At 39.8% G+C, this 17,567-nt stretch overlaps 6 non-coding genes across 6 annotated transcripts; 2 read left to right on the top strand and 4 right to left on the bottom strand.

Moving 5' to 3' along the window:
• Positions 1 to 319: 319 nt before the first annotated feature.
• On the top strand, positions 320 to 391 carry trnac-gca (transfer RNA cysteine (anticodon GCA)). Its single transcript has one exon. It is a non-coding gene; the product is annotated as a tRNA-Cys (tRNA).
• Positions 392 to 1,739: 1,348 nt separating this feature from the next.
• On the bottom strand, positions 1,740 to 1,811 carry trnac-gca (transfer RNA cysteine (anticodon GCA)). Its single transcript has one exon. It is a non-coding gene; the product is annotated as a tRNA-Cys (tRNA).
• A 1,178-nt stretch (positions 1,812 to 2,989) lies between these two features.
• trnac-gca (transfer RNA cysteine (anticodon GCA)) lies at positions 2,990 to 3,070 on the top strand. Its single transcript has one exon. It is a non-coding gene; the product is annotated as a tRNA-Cys (tRNA).
• Positions 3,071 to 3,761: 691 nt separating this feature from the next.
• trnac-gca (transfer RNA cysteine (anticodon GCA)) lies at positions 3,762 to 3,833 on the bottom strand. Its single transcript has one exon. It is a non-coding gene; the product is annotated as a tRNA-Cys (tRNA).
• Positions 3,834 to 7,507: 3,674 nt separating this feature from the next.
• trnac-gca (transfer RNA cysteine (anticodon GCA)) lies at positions 7,508 to 7,579 on the bottom strand. Its single transcript has one exon. It is a non-coding gene; the product is annotated as a tRNA-Cys (tRNA).
• Positions 7,580 to 8,020: 441 nt separating this feature from the next.
• trnac-gca (transfer RNA cysteine (anticodon GCA)) lies at positions 8,021 to 8,092 on the bottom strand. Its single transcript has one exon. It is a non-coding gene; the product is annotated as a tRNA-Cys (tRNA).
• Positions 8,093 to 17,567: the final 9,475 nt, after the last annotated feature.

The following is a 17,567-nucleotide window of genomic DNA, read 5'->3' as shown; positions in this document are numbered from 1 at the left end:
GGATATCGCCACAGTTCTCCAAGTTAAATTATGACTTTTTAACCCACTCATATTTTGGATTCTGCTGCCACTTATTGTTTAAATGATACTCGCCCATTCTGAGGCAACAAGCTAATGTTAGCTTGTCAGTAGCAAGATTCTAATGAGCTAATGTGTGCCTGTAAGATCTAAAGCTACAGCCAGCAGCTAAAGTTTTCAGCCAACTGTTATGTTTTTTTTTTATTATTATTATTTATTTACTGTACTTAACAATTAATCAATTCAGCGAAATGCATGGAACCAAGGTCTAATTCACTTATAAAATTGCAGTGTTACACGAGGGGGTGTAGCTCAGTGGTAGAGCATTTGACTGCAGATCAAGAGGTCCCCAGTTCAATTCTGGGTGCCCCCTACAGTGGCAGTGTGGTTTCACCTTTAACTGAATCACAGATCTTCCACCAGTATGATGACATGTAGGAATCTGAAAATGGTAGTGTGGTTTCCCCTTTACCACGCCTCATCAACAGTGGCCTACGCTCAGTTCCATCCTGCAGCCCTTTGTTGTGCTACTAAAAGATCAAAATCAACTGTCCTATCCAACTAATTGCAGTGATCTTCCAACAGCAGTTTTTTTCTTCTTTTTTTTTTTTTAGCATCAAATGCTTGCAGCCAGTTTTGACTTGACTAGCGCTTGTAAAAGATTTGTAGCGTCATTCTCTACTAACTGTCAAAACTGGTTAACAGGAAACTGGCTCGCTCCACAGTGTCCAACAAGAACTTAACCGCAGATGTCTGACGTTACAGTCCAGGAATGTTTGCTGAGATAGCAGAGGAATATGACGTTGTGAGTGGTTGTAAAATATAACAAATAATAAAGAATGTACATAATAAGGCATCCGTATGATAACACTATTACACAGGCTATAACATCTATGTACACAGAATTTACAAGACTCTGCATTAACTCTGAATGTATTCATTAGCATTATTCACAGACTGTATGTTGCAGCCACCAGCATATTTAAGACAATATAACAGTGATGTACAGTAATTTGCATGTAAAGGCTGCAATAGAATTAACTTCCTGTGGGAAACATGGTAGTGTATTGCACATTAACATAACACATAAACTTAGAATTATCTACACCAATTACAACTTAAATCCACAGAGCGACATGCTCCTTTAATAGCTAATCAAGGCTTAATGTCGTCGTTGGTGCTAGTTTGTCTCTTCAGTGCTTATGCATGTAAATAAAATGAACTATAACAACCCAAATATGAACATATGGCTGTTTACAATGAACTATCTTCACATCCATCAGCAAAGGACTAAAAACACAGCAACAGCAATATTATCACTGTGATGAGTAATAAATCTCTCTTACTCAAGTGAATATAACACAATCCAGAACTTTCTACACACAGTAGCCTACAACTCACTTAGATTGGGGAAATAAAACAGCAAAAAGTCCATTCACAGCTGTTTCGATCTACCCTCTGCAGCTGCACAGGTGATGAGCAAGTGGACTTCATTCGTTGACGCTCAATGCTGATTCGTCAAGCGGAGCCAAAGCAACAGTGTTCTGGCATTTTCTACACTAATAACGTTTACAGCCGGAATTCATGCCTGTTACAATGGATGTCCTTGTGAGGATACATTCAGACATCCAACATGTTCAAGTAAACAGAAGTTGTTTACATATGATCATCTCAGAGGAAGAACTGTGCATGAATTAAAGGGAAGCCCACATTGCCACTGTAGGGGGCACCCAGATTTGAACTGGGGACCTCTTGATCTGCAGTCAAATGCTCTACCACTGAGCTATACCCCCTTACTGTGTGCTATCAGTAGTAGCAGGGTTAGAGTTTTTGATTGAAGAGCCTCAGAAATCTACAATGGAAAGGTCTTCCATGTATGGATCCAATATATTTTATTGTCCCTAAAGGAGAATTTTTCTTGGACTCAAATGCTGCACACATAGCTATCTCATTAGTAGTAAAAATGAAAAAAACAGGCAACAAAGAAAAGCACATGAGTCTGGGTCGCAAGTAGGGCAGTGGCACCGAATGTGATGTGTCACTTTTAATCATATCATTTAAGCATTAACTGAGATACTGTAGTGTTTGTAGCATATGCACGGATACAATAACTTAACTCATTAAATTCAATTCCGTCAGAGTAAAGCTGACAAATGCCAACTGTTCAGTCTATATATGTTTGCATGGTTGATATTCAAAGGTAGATTGTGGGTTAATAACTTCAGCTAGAAGCAGAGGAGAGTTCACTGGGTCATTGGGAGTGCATGTTGGGCTTTTAGCAGGAGACCTCACTTGTGTTTTTGTGAAATCTATACGTCGAGCTGGAGGCCCATTGACACAGTTTGTCCAGTCAGCGCAGTTCAAAACCAACACTTCATTGTGGGTATCAGCGCCGTCACTCCCTTTGGCTCTGTAATAATAAAGGCACTCTGGTGGACACCTGGATTTGAACTGCGGTCAGATGCTCTACCATCGAGCTACACCCCTCAAACACTTAGTGCCGGTACACAAAGTGAACAGCAAACATTGGTCCCAGATTCTGACATTGTTTCACTGCTCATTTCAAACAGTCAGTTGATTAATGTTAACACAAATGTCCTTTTCTCTCTCAGATAGAAGATCATTCTGCTTGTTATGGAGCCAAACAAAGTTTTATAAAGATTTTAACAGCATTTCATACAAAAAAGTCCTGTGCCACAGGTGCAAACAGGTGTTTGAGTAAAAGCTTCTACTCTGTTATCAAAATCCAATATTTCAGGTCTGTGCCCACAATGGATTCAAAGATTTCTTGACTTTTTTTTTCAGCATCAAAAACTCCCCTCCTGTAGGCTTAAAATGTGGCTGCAGTTTTTCTCATCTACACAAACCCCAACACTTTATTTTAAGACCGACACTTGAAGGTGGGGATCAGAGATTTCCAGAAAGGCAGAGATTAACGATCATCATTGCCGTAGATGAGAAAAACTGCTAACTGCTAACTAGCTCAGTGGTAGAGCATTTGACTGCAGATCAAGAGGTCCCCAGTTCAAACCTGGGTGCCCCCTTTAGGAGAAATGGTTTCAACTTTAATTTCAGCACAATTTTTTTTTGAGAAAACGGTATGTAAAAACATGTAGCATGTACTTAGACTCACTCCTCGGTGGCAGGCCTTTTTCACATCTGGGTGACACTTTACGATAATTATGATAGATTTTGAACCATATCTTGACAAAAATGGCTGTCGGGCTTTGAGTAAATGAGGAAAAGTTGCTTTGAGTTGAACCGTCACTGATCAAGAGGTCCTCAGCTCAATTCTGGGTGCCGCCTACATCGGAAATATGCCATAACCTTTCATTCAAGCGCAGTTCCACCACTGGTCTCATGACACGTCAGAAATTAAGCAAACTCGAGTGTCTACAACATGCTGACCATATGAGTGACAAACAATAAATGTGTCATTACAATGAATTCTACTGTACCAGACATGGACCAGCAACTGCTGGTGTTTTTAATAAAGAGTTAAAAAAAAAAAACAGACGATCTACCAGCACTTGTCAAGTGTGTAGTAGCTGCTAGCATTTGATCCATTGCTGGCAGCAGATCACTTGAACTAGTTGCACAACTGATTGAAGTGGATTTTCACCTTCCAGCAGCTCTATTACAGGGAGACAATAGGATGGAAATGATCCTGAGCCACACATTCGGGTACATGTTAATACTGGGGGACTGGACATTAATTAAAAGCAATACCACATTATTACTGTAGGGGGCACCCAGATTTGAACTGGGGACCTCTTGATCTGCAGTCAAATGCTCTACCACTGAGCTATACCCCCAACATATGTCAGTACTTATTGATCAAAAGTCTGTTTGCGCATGTGATTCTTGATTTCTGGTCTTTTTTTTCCTGTATCACATCCCACCTCATGTAGGCTTAACATGTAAATATAAAAAGATGTGGCCACCTTTATTTCAATCACAGTGTATTTCAAAACTAAGCAAAGATGATAGAAGTTTCATAAAGATCAAAGTCAGTGCTCACCATTGGTGTAAGGGGAACCCAGATTTCAAGGGGGAACCTCTTGATCTGCAGTCAAATGCTCTCCTACTGAACTACACCTGAATGTCAGATAACACCTATTATTATTAATTATCCTGAGTCATAACCATTCACTCCCAAATGGTTAACCACTAACACTGGTTCCCATTCTCAACCTTTTTTTCTTGAAGTCTCCATTACTTAAATTCCCTCCCCCAAATGTATATAAGGCTGCACTCTACATGCAGTTTCCTAGCAACACCCACTGTTTACTCAAGACGTCTTTTTCATTATTAGACGGCAAACAGCCCATGCTTATACTAAAAGACAGAAAAAAAAATCACAAAACAGGTCGTACCAAAAGAAACTGAATGTCCAAGAGGCACTGCAGGGTTCAGGACATGAGTGAGGAAGGAGAATCTGATAGGAGGAGAGATATCGATGGTGACTGACCCGTCATTTTCACCTGATGAATCGTCTTCACCACCGCAGGACACCTCTGAAATTGACAGTGCACTGTGAAAGTCTGTGGAGTGTGTGTGTGTGTGTGTGTGTGTGTGTGTGTGTGACGGAGAGAGGGAGAAAGGAGAGATGTCTTTTCTTGCTGAAGCTCTGGTTCCGTTCATTTGCTCTCAAATAAAATAGGTCTTTATTGTTAAAAAAAAAGATAAAAGTTAAAACTTTTTAACAATGTTCTTCTTCTACATTAATTTTAATTTATGGCCTTTGTCATATTTTAAATTATTCTACATTATATTAATGAATTTAAAAAATTGAATTAACTTTTCTGCCTGTAATTAAATTGTAAATTATTATTATTATTATTATTATTATTACCTTCGTAAAATTAGTTTTAAAATGTTTTTTCAAGTCACAACTTCTATAAGTGACCCCTTTAGCAATTGCAGACACTGTTGCTTGTTAGGGGGTAAAAATGACCCCGCTGCAGATCCGGGAGGAGGGGGGGGGGTGTATTGCAGTGTTGGTGGTTCTAGTATTAGACACTCAAACCTTTTATAGACATGGTGACTTGGGTTTAATCCCGGGAAATTAGATTCCCAGAAATCTAATCAAGACCATTTCCCGTTTCTGGGGAAATACAGTGATGGCAAACGGGAAAAAAATGTTGGGAAATGAAATGGGAAAATTGGCTTCCTTTCCTGGGATGGAAAAAGTCTCATTTTAGGAAATAAAAATGAATTCCTAATGGTGACAGGTGCCTCTAAAATGCAAGTAGTTTTGTTCTTTGAAAAATACATCAAGTGTTGTCAAAACGAACACAGTGGAACCATTCAATCCAACCATTGCTTTCACTTCACAATAAAACTGATGAAACCCAGTTTAAGAACGACGAGAAGAATGTGGAGATTAAATCTGACGTCTCTGGAAGAGTCGTCAGACCACACAGGTGAAGATGATGTTTTTTACTCACACACTCCAGCACAGGCAGGTAAATGATGAAGGACAACATTCAAGATGCCTTTTTGTGTGTCTGTATCGTACCTCACAGAGAGGGAATACACACACACACACAAACACACACTCACAGACGTGCTGCCAGTAGACGGAGGAAACAGATGCTACCCTCGCAGAGCACAGTTTGATCTTCCTTTCCAACGCCCAAATGTCAAACTGTTGCAAGTATCCAGTCACACACACACACACAAACACACACACGCTCACACACCGACACCTGCAATGAAATTGAACAGATAGAAGATTTATCACTCATCCAATATAACTGCCAACTACTCAGCCGTCCTGTGCACACAGACACAGAATCCCACAACTAGTGTGAGTGTGTGTAGATACAGTTTAGTGTTATTAACATAAACCTGAGTCTAACTTTAATCCTTAAATGAAGTCTAAACCCTCTAACAGCTGACTGGGCAAACAAACCTCGCTTTGCAAAAATGTCCCTGCAAGGTTTCAAATTGGTCCATACAAACTACAAACACGAGGACAGACAAACAAACATTAGTTTGGCTTTTAATTAACATTCAGTAAATATTTGCTGCACACAGCGTGATGATGGCAGAACCACAAAGGAGCCAACTGTGAAACAGCGAGAAAACAGCTATATTAGCAAAATGGGACGCAGTGGAGCAGAGAAGAAATTGTTAAGAAAAGGAAAATTGGATAGATGATTAGAGCTGTCGAGGATCATTACTTTAGGAAGGCAAGATTATCTAAAAAAAACACTTTTATTCCAGAGAAGCATTCAGTTGTGAACTTCTAGGCTGTGATGTTTATGGGAAACAGTAATGGATGCTGAATTCGAGGCTTTCGGAGGCTGTAATGGCTAAATTACCTGCATTTTTGAACTGAAAGAAGTGTCTTGTTTTCTTGCTGCGTCCTTATGAAACTCAGTTTTCTGTAACACATGAGGCAAAACCTCAGCCTTACATGCAGCAGCACTGCTCTGTGCAAGTGAGACAGCAGACTTGCAGCTGAGTCAGAGGCCAGCAGATGAGGAGCTGCCACAAGGTATCACTGGAGTTGTAGTTTGGCTCATGCAGGTCTGAGATCACAGTTCAATTTCTATTGAATGGTGCAATCATAAAATATAATTCAACAACCTGTAATTTAATCCTCTGATATTTATAGACATAATAAAAAAGAAAATTGGAGACATTTTGAATATTTGCGTCTCTCTCTCCCCTGCCTACACTGAGGTCAATAACACGAGACTCATGGATTTCTCAGGCTTGCAGTGCAGCAAATGTTGTCTGCTCTCCCTGGACGGTACATATTTTGTATGTTTGAAGCCATAAATTGATGAGAGAAATAGATGTCGATAATCTGTCGCTATTATGTTTTACTTCTTAAGCACATCAGAGACTTTGGGTCAAGCAACAATGTTTTTAGTTCGCTAGTTGCGATGCTGGATTATCAACCAGGGAAAGGGAAAAACTGTTTTGATAAGCATGTGTAAGAATTTAAAGTCTGTGTAAAGGAAAAAGGGAGTTTTCCTTCTAAACATCTAAACATTATTGAAAATAGTTGCTGAAAGCACATGAAAAGACCAGGAAACGTAGTACTGAACCCTAGAGATCTGACTCCGGTGACTCAAACATGTCTGTGTCCAATAAAGCTGCGAGACGTTTCAGGTCATTTCCAGGTCACAGCGGTGTTTGACAGTTGAGACAGCAGAGCAGACACACCCCAGCGTTTCAGAGCTGCTTTTTCCATGATTTTGAGACCTGATTTTTTTATACTTAGCAAATTTTTTTTAATCGTTCAAATTAGCTGGGTGGTTAATAAGAAGTTTCTGTGGTTTGACAAACTCAGAACACATTTATTATTGCTTTATGCAGATTTTAAGCAAATTGTGTGGAACAGTAAGCATATGAACAGCTTTTTACACTGTACTGTACTGTTGCTCTTCAGTTGTTTTTTTTAATTCCTCCATGTCATCCGATTGGTGGAAGAACTTTATTTCAATTAAAGGTGAAACCGCACTGCCACTGTAGGGGGCACCCAGAGTTGAACTGGGGACCTCTTGATCTGCAGTCAAATGCTCTACCACTGAGCTATACCCCCTCATATAAAGATGTTTTTAACACCATCTAGTGGCAAGAAAGTAGTTCTCATGGAGTCTAACATACTATAGAGACTGGTTTTGAATGTGTCAAATTTTTTTGTTTTGGTGCTTTGTGCAGCTCCAGCCGAGTGCCTTTTAGCCACATATCTCCAAAACACTGCAACTCACGCACATGAAAAAAGATGGATAAATAGCACTACAGACCAGGGGAAAAACATGCGTTTTGATTTTGGGATGAACTGGCCCTTTAAGGCTCACCGCAGTGCCCATTCTGAGCATGTGGACCTCATGTCTGTTATAATGGAACTCAATGTAATAATGCCTTCAGTGTTCTTCATTAATATGCCGAGGATGTTCTGGAAAGTAGTGTTTGCTTAAATTCCATCATCATACCGGTGAAAGATGTGTTTCTGTCTAAGTGGAAACCACAGCACCACTGTAGGGGACACCCAGAGTTGAACTGGGGACCGCTTGATCTGCAGTCAAATGCTCTACCACTGAGCTATACCCCCATATATCATGCTGTGTATTAATCAGCAAACCAGTGATTGGCCATCTCTGATATGTGTAAAAGTTTGTATCTATGTCTGATTCAAAGATTTTAGTATCACAGACTCACATTCTGTGGGATTAAAATGTAGTTTTGTATTTTCAGCCTACTTTGTGGTCAACCTGAATTATGTCAACTACAATTGATATTCAATATGTAAATTAATAAAACGCTAGAAGCCAAACATTTCCTTTTGTCCCCCATGTTTCTGCTAATAGTGTCAGACAGCTGGGTCAAGTGGTGCAACAAAATCAACTCTTGTTCCAACTTGAGGGGGCGATCATGAAATTTCCCAGCCAGGAACTAATTCTTATGTTATTCCAACACCACATGAATGCAGGACTACTATGACCCTGCACGTGGCCCAAAGGCTTGACATTGTCACCCCAACCCCTGTGAGCCCTCTCTATGTGTTTTATTTAGTTTTTAAGTTTCCCTTTAGTATGAATGCTGTGAGACTGGAGTTTTTTGGTTTACTTTTCACATGGGAGGAGCAGCACACTTGTGTGCAATGTCATCAGTGGACTCCTGCTGTGAGCACACCTGCAGAGGATCCTCATCACCAGTTTATATAAGATGAGGGCTGGAGAACGCCGTCGCTCGTTTCCTACTTGCATGCATATGTGCTGTGTTTTTTCTGCAACTTCTGTTTTGCATTCAGAGTGATCGGTTTCCCTTGAGCTTAATTTGTGAATTCTTCAGTAAAGAATTTCAACTTACCCTCCCCTGTGTCTCCAAGTCTGCATCTGCATCTCCAATTATTCTATACTAGATCTATAAGTCAGGATATCCTGGCCTCTGCTGCATTTATTTGACCATTCTTTTTTAAAATCTGTCTCTTGTGAATCTCCCAAATTTATGGGGTCTAACACTAAATGTGGACTTGTAACATTCAGAGTTCAGCTGCTGACCCACTGGTAACAAGCCCCAAGCTGTAGGTCACTGTTTTTATTAACTATACCACCTCTTAACAACGTAATTTAAACATTATATAACATAATGAGAAAACGCACCATCACCAGTGTGTACAGTACGGTGTGTATAGATGCATCATTTAAGAATGAGAGTATTGTCCAGGAAAAGTCAGAAAAGTGGCCTTAAATTGCATGTCAGTGTCTGTCTCATGCTGGTATTATGCTATACACTAGTGCACTTTTTTTTAGGGCTATGAGGTTAGAATTTTTTCTTTCCTTTCTACTGAATCGATGCACAGACACTCCTGTCCTGACCCTGTGGCCTCTGACTGCCTGGTAAAAGTGCCTTTCTATCTAACAGCCTGAAAAACCACACTGAAGACTGAGCACAGAATATTAAAATTCTTGCTTCTCCTCAGGACTATTCACTGTAATAGTTTCTCTTTTGGGTTATTTATTCGACAGAGATTTCATACAGTAAGGAAAAATTAATTTTCAAAACTCAATAACAAACCGTATCTAACACTCAATATCTCAGAATGTGCGAGCCGGTAGTTATTGTTCCATCATCTTTCTACTTATCAGTTTTTTCATTTTGTTGGAACTTGTTTCCTGTCAGCTCTAAAAAAAAAGAGAATGCAAGATTTTAAATTATAATCCTTAAGACTGTCAAAATAGTCATATAGAGGTCCGTTCTGGCAGTCCGGCAGATGTTACACGACGGCTCAGTCCTCCTGATCCACAGCCATCTCTGCTGGTGGCTTTTCTTTTACGTGCACTAGTGATGCCTGGGCTGTTTACCATTTACTCTCCAACTGCCTTATACGAACTGCATGAAGTTGCTGCTGATGCAAATCCAAGATTTCCCACTTCTGCCTCTTCACATTAAAAGCGTTCAACTGACAATTCACAGATGACTTTTATTATGAAGCAGCTAAAAATGTATTTGTCGCCAAGGTTAGCGCGAAAAGTAAACCATCATTGAAAATGCCTACAAAAATAGGGGAGTAGGGAGTAATGGAACAAGGAGGAGCATCTGACACTGTCAGGGTGATAATCAGCAAAGTCTCAGCGAGGTGTAACTGACTCTTGCATGCTGTTGTGTGGAAAACGTCCAATGTGATGCAGTGTTGCCCAAATAATATCTATTATTAATGATAAAAATTAATTCAGAAATGACAGCAATATTATTGTGGTTCATAAAAATGTTTTTCATACAACATAATAATAAAACTAAGTGTTCACGAGTGGGCTTGAATACAGATGAGAAGCTACAGTGTAAGTATAAAACATTTATTCCCTTCAAAATAAAGAAAAAATAAAGGGACAATTCAAATAACAATATCATAATAGATTTGATCTGAGCGACAAGTGCACCCCATCCACACACACACATATGACGACACATGTTATCAAAAATGCCAAACAAATGATGTCGAAATGTTGCAAGCAGTTTCCATTATAATAAAAATACAGATTTGATAGTTGCAGACTTGATGTTTTTGCATAACTGTCCACTGTCCATTCACCCAAGCCCATTTTAACCCACATAATACAACCCAAAACAACCCAACTGTGCAGGAAACCACCCAATCTGGCAACACCGGTGCCATTTGCTGCACAAAATAAAATTGCAGTTGTGATCATTATTGGCCTGACTTGGGTTTGGTTACATTTTTTAACAAATACACCAGTTATTCTGCCCAGAATTCTGGGATCTGTAGTATTAAACCACCAATAACCACAGGTGTTACCAACCATCAAACAAGACTGAAATCTTAAGTAGTGCAACCTAGAAAGAAACATTTCATTAACATTTTACTTCACCTGTTGGTTTCCTTCAATCTGAATCCATTTGTTTTGTCAATTAAATTATTATTTTCCTTTTTGCGCCTGACGTCCCACCTCTCCTGGCAGAACAGATTTGTTAACTTCACATTATAATTACAGGACAGCTCATGGCCCCATGGCTCGTTTCCTGCCACGACACCTGACACGTCTGCCCTCCCAGGTGCTGACACAAGACAGAGCCCTCACACTGCACGGAGCCGACACTGACATATGGTCTCCTGTGAGGAAGATGCCTCAGCAGCCTCTCCTGCTGGTGTAACAGACATCACAGTTCTTCCCTCCCTAGGACTTAATCTGTTCAGCCGCTTAACCTTGACTTTCACGTGCACTGCAGGAGCTTGTAGCATGCATCAAGTATGATACATATATCATTGATTTGGTTCATTAATCATTTCCACATAACAATACCGTCAGGAGATTCCCACTGATCTGGCCTAGATACTTGTGCAAACAAGGCTGGATAAATAGTCCCCTGTGATCTATCTCCACCATCATGATCAGTGTGCAGGTGCACCACCATGAGCATGAGTCTGCTAACGCCTCCGGAAATAGAAGCCATGTATTATTTCAACCAGAAACACGGCTTAAACATGTAATCCGTATGTCATGCCCTTCTGCATGCACTCCATCAACATGGAATGATGAACGTGTTTGCAAGGAGGGGGGGTGTAAACAAAAGGAAGGAATGCATACAGGAGGAATGAGGGGTGCAGAGGGTGGTTCAGAGCTGAAAAAGATGTCAAACTCCTACTTTAAAACTGTAAATCTCCTGGTGTCCCACAATGATTCCCTTATCTGCTTCTGCTGGAGATGAATATGGATTTGTGTATACTGTGCTCATCATTTATCACATGAGAGATGTGGAGCTGATTTTGTTCAAGAAAAGAGAGACACAAACAAATTGTGAGATCAGCACATTTTCACTCCTGATGCGTCAAACACAGCAGGTCGGTGACCCCTGTGCTTCAAGCTATGATATCAGAGGACCACTCCACTGTCATTTATGGAGGTGTCCGTCCATGTTTTGATGTGCCGTCAAAGTCAGGTGATGTAGTATAAAGAGGGAGAGAGTCTGTGTTTGGAGGAGATGGATGAGTGGTTTGGTGGGTCACACAAACACAGGAAAACTGGGGTTGCGGCTAGGGATGTTCCTGGCAGCTAATTTCCCTGTCGATTAAATGCAAAATTTTATTTGGACTAGTCCACTAGTCTAACACTAAGAAAACACCCAGAAAGCAGCAGCTGCTCCACTTGCAGGTTTACGTCCGTGTCCTGACTAGTGGCAGGCTGCTGCATAAACTCTTAGAGGCAACAGATAATTGGCATCATGCATGAATGAAATTGATAAATATTTTAAATGACTAGTATTTCTGGCACCGACTAGCGAGAGTGGGGACGCTTAATCTTACAGCCGACTAATCGCGAGCATCCCTCGGTGTGACCCATGTGAAATTGTCAACATTGACTTCTCTGTAACTCAAATGATGATCTTCTCACGGATCTACACTGAAGATTTAGGCTAAAAACATGACGTAAATAAAAATTTTTCTGTCAATTTGGTATGTTGGGGCTTTAGGAGACTTGGATTACAGCAGAAGAGCAGTATGAAGGTATTTCATGTATTCTGTTGCTTTTTTTAACATCAGAAACTAACACCATTCACTTTCCACTATTTGGAAGATTCTGCAACACTGTTTTCCTGTGAAACTCCAGCAGTGTCACAGTTTGAAGCGAAGCGACACTGACCAAGCTGCCACATTTGAAGAGTTGGGAGTGATAATGTGTTGCAGAGACCCGCCAACATAGCCTGCACAGCCTGAACACAAATAGTTGTCTGCCCTTACTGCGCATGTACATGCACAGCTTTGCATTGAGCTGAACAGACTTCCAATAAAAGCAGACAATGCATTGCCTGTGGAATTTTATTTATTTATTTTTACTGGTAGCGATTGTGAAATGATCAGAACTAGTGTGATTCCATAAACACGAGTCAGACTAAAGGGATTATAAAAATGTTTAGTACAGTAACAGGTGAGCGGATTCACAAAATGCCAGGAATAAACAAAATATCTCCAGCAAAAGATCAACATAAGGCTCCATAGGAAGTACAACACAGTAATTATAGTAAATATGAACACAGACTCCACAAGAGTAGAAGATAAAAAGAGAGTAAGAAACACAACAATTATCTCAGCAGTTAAAGAGGATGCTGCATTAGCTCCCGACAGCTTGTGGTTGCTCGCTTTGTTAGCAGCAAGATGATTGTAGAAAAACTAAATTCTATGAAATCAAAAATCACAAAGCAGCAGTAATAAAAGTAGTACCGACAGATAAAGCTTTGAAAAGGGGATTTGGGGAGTAGATGAATGTTTTTATCAATCTTTGTCTGATCACTGATCTGACTAAATGATGTTCACTTTAGCATAAACTCAACTATTCTGCACATGGAACTGTGCCAGTAGTGGTTGCTACTAGCAACGGTGGAAGAATACATACCTGCATATATTTCAGTTAAATTATGAACAAATCTGGCAGAGCACCAAGACTATCTAAAACTTGTTTTCCCACAGAAATGAACTTATTACAAAAATTTTCCAGAAATTAGTGGCTCTGACTTACAACAGAAAAGTCAGGTCACTGAACTTGAGATGATTATTACATTGCATTCATTTTGCTTTTCTCCAAAGCAATCTACAGTAAGAGCAGTCCAACCACACAGGAGCAAGAGCTGGATGACATCCAAATGATTTTATTTTTTAGAGAAATGAGTACATGATCTGAAACATTTTTTTGCTGTCTTTCTGTTGTTCTGACTTCAGTGGGGAGTTCACTCCACCACTGTGGAGACACAACAGAGGAGAGTATTATTATGCTGGCATTTTTTTTTAACCTAAATTGTAAAATTAAAGATGCATCATTTGATTTTATTTAACTATATTTGGCCATGTGGGAGCAGTAGAAGAAGAAGAAAACAATTATCGTCTTATACTGCCGAGCCAGCCCTTGGATTTGTTTGTGGCCTCAAAACACTCCTCAGCACAACCACCAAATCACACACACTGTTTGTAACTCAAATAATACACACAATTGTGGTGTTACTAATGTAATACTTTCTTGCAGCATTAAAGCTGTGTTTGAATTAATTAAACTGAACATAACCACATTAATTTTAACCTGGCAACATGGGCAGAAATTAATGAATGTATCAGTAGTTTTAGCTGGGATGTTTTTCATTAGAACAAGCTTGATTTCTTGCTATTTGCTAGCTAATCTGTATTAGCATGGCTACACATTGACCAAGTCAACTTAACAGTGGAATTTCATCATTTTTGGGGTAAAGACCACTTGTCATGTCATGCCATGTGTCATGTCGCACTTCTTTCTCTGTTTTGGTCATCACCAACTTCTGAGAAAAATATCTGTCTCGTTAGCGGCAAAGTGCTCGATTATTGTTCACTAGCTAACGTCAGTTGCTAACTTTCTGCCGTTTGTTGCTGGGCAGACAGCATACAGTGACTTTTAATGGAAACACTGTTGGAGTTTGTGGCTCAGAAAACCAAAATAATGAGTTAAAAGAAATGAGACTCTGGAGAGCTGAATGTAACGGCGCAGCTTTTCACATTACACAGTGATTAGATCCACTGGATGTTTTGTTGCACCATGCTAACGATGGAATTCATAGTATTTTAAGTACAAAGGTGCATGATGCAGAGTGTGTGTTTGTCTTTATCGGGAAAATCACTGAAGTGTTAAAAGTTTCTCCCGAAAAAAAGATGAACAAAAAAGGAAGACAAGCACAGCTAAGACTTGCTGTTTTGCTTATTTGTTGTGTCTAATTCTCTTCTTGTCTAACCCGAGGCGAGGTGTTTAATTGTGTAGGCATGAAAGTTGTCTTTTTAATCAATTTCGAGCTAAGATAAGAAGATAAGAAGGCAGGGGAGTCGTTTTCCCTTTTCTCCTCCCTCAAACTGTGAAATATCAGGTGTTCAATCACACACGAATGCTCTCTCTCTCACACACACACACATACACACTTTGAATCAACCTGTGTGAGTTGTGTTCAGGCTCGGAGCGCAGCAGGATGAAGTGAATCTGCTGACACGGAGGAGGAGAGGTGAAGGGAGGGAATGTATGACAGTGACCTCCCTCTGGCTGTGGCCCTCCTTCTCCACCTCATTCATCTCTCCACCGCCCGACTGAGGATTTATCCACCTGATTACCCAGTGGGTATCCCACCTATCCATCCCCATCCCTGCCGTGCTACACTCAGCATAAACAGCTTGGGGCTTCTGTCCTTGACCCAGAGCTTATTGCAACATTAGCTGCTTATAATATCAGGCATCCTGGAGTTTTAAAATGGTTTACGACCTTACTTTACCCAGGAGCAGCTGTGCTGTTGCCCCTGAGCAAGGCACTTACCTCTTACAGCGAATTTACAATACATGATTCTCGCCCTGATTTTCCACTCACAGGCAGTTTTTGGAGATTGCCAACAAAGTCTCCAGGCCAGAGGCAAATCAGTGCTCTCTCCTGTGAGTAATAGTCACTATGTCCGAACTTTCAAACATGCAACATGGTTCTCACAGGTTACAGTTTGGTTACATGCATGGGTCGAACCTTTCTAGTGGACCAAACTACGAATCATTTTCCATTGCTTTTGCTCAAAATTCACTCAGTGACCACATTTCCCAAAATCCATCAACTATTTTCTCATTCATACTCCACCACCTGCAACACACAATATATTTGCAGCACATTTTTCAGTTGCAGTTTTCAAAACTGTTACAAACAGTCAAAACATAATGATGTCAAAATCAGTGCATTTCTGCAGAAAATATATTGACATATATATGTAAAAAAAATCTAAATAATTACCATAAAATTAAATAATATTCTAAACATAGCTGATTGCAACTTTGCCTCAAAACCCAGATGTCCTGTTTGTAGTACTTTGCAGTAGTCTTGTTACAGAGACAAGTGGACGGTACACAGTACTGTGCAGTATGAGTATTTTTTTTTTGCAATAAAACTAGCCCTGCAAAGATGTAGAAAAAACAAAGGATTGTGAAGCAAATGACTGTATTTCAGATTCTTGTTGCATATACTTTAGTGCGGTGGATGTAGGTTAGTCTTATTCTATAATAAAATATTGTTTTTTGTGATAAATTAATCAAACTTCAAAAATAACAGTTAATTATTTATTTTTTAGGTCAGTATGTTATCAGCAACATGTACTTTCTGAGTGACAATTGTCTTTGCTTTGGTCGATGTTTGTATGTTTATGTTTGCTCAGATTTTGTTCATTAGGTTGTCTTTCCTTGCTCTTTGTGCCCTTTACCATGGATAAGCAGGCTACGTGGTTAAATAGTTTCTTTTCTGTCTGTCTTTATGATCGTGAGTCTGCACAAGATCTTTTATTTTGAAAATTACCTGGATTCTCCCTGCCTTTTCCGTGTCTGACCTCCTGCCCGTTCGATCTGCTCTGTGCTAATTGACGCAGCATCCGTCAAAAAGACTCGGCAAATTGACAAATTCTCGACAAATTTGAAGCGGAGCAGAGTGGAAAGCCATTTCTGGGGTGTTTCTGGTGGAATCATAAGCATTGTGTAGAATGGCCGACCACCTCTGACCACCACAGTGCAGCTGTAACTTGGCACAGCCGTGCCTGGTGGAAACTGTGGGTTAAACTTGCAATGGCTGATTTTTTTTTTTTTTTTTTTTTTTTTGGGCCGCTTGAGGCTGAAAGAATCAAGCTGCGAAAACAAAAAAGAAGCAATAGTTACATTGTTGTAAAGTGACCGACTTTTCCTTTTCAGTGACATGTTAAAATTTGGAAGATAAAGGCAAAATATGTTATCCTGTTGATAGAAGTATCAGAAAACTTTTTCTAGATGTCATTCAAGAGGGAATGAAGAAACAACTTATCTTGTTTTTTATTTGGAAGACTGTATCAAACCTGCCATTGCTGTTTTTGTTTTCTTCCTTTTTTTTGATATATTTCCACTGCATGAAACAGCTCAACTTGACTCTAATCGCTTTTGCTTTATTCATTTTCCTCTGCAGTCACTGCGTCTGTTGTAGTGATCTGCAGATCTGCAGTGTTTTCTCACCTCAGCTGTCTTGGAATCTCAACTGTGGTGAGGAACAAGGTGTGAACACAACATTGGCACAGCATCAATTTTTATGTCGATACAGCTAATTTATAAGCAAACTATTCACACATCAAGCTGCTATGTAGTAACTTTAGTATTGATTTGGAGTTGTTTTGTGTCCACCTGATTAATGCAAGTCCAATATTCACTCTCTTTTAGCTCTGGTCTGGTCTCTACCAGCTCCTGAGGGAAATATCTGGCTCTTTAGCTGCTAACCAGTGGTGGGTTTCAGTGAAATACCTTAAAATGTGCACAACAACCAAACACACAGCGAGTTAGTCCACAGTAGCCTCATTTCACCTTTCTCCTAAACTACTGCACTGAACAAAACCATGTTTCCACATCTCTGAAAAAGCATATCAACAATATATATGTCCAAAAACACAAAGTAAGGTGTGTTGTGTAAAAAAAAGACTGCTCAAAAGGACAAAACTGACCTTTTCTTTACTCAGTGATACTTGCAAAGATCAATTTTATGACCCCACAGGTGAAGAAGACTAGAAAAACTCCCGCACACTGT

The sequence above is a fragment of the Lutjanus erythropterus genome, chromosome 3 (genome assembly GCF_056507025.1).
Source record: "Lutjanus erythropterus isolate fLutEry1 chromosome 3, fLutEry1.hap2, whole genome shotgun sequence".
NCBI classification, from domain to species: Eukaryota; Metazoa; Chordata; class Actinopteri; order Lutjaniformes; family Lutjanidae; genus Lutjanus; species Lutjanus erythropterus.
Note: the sequence above shows the minus strand (reverse complement) of the source record. Positions and strands in the feature narration are given on the sequence as shown.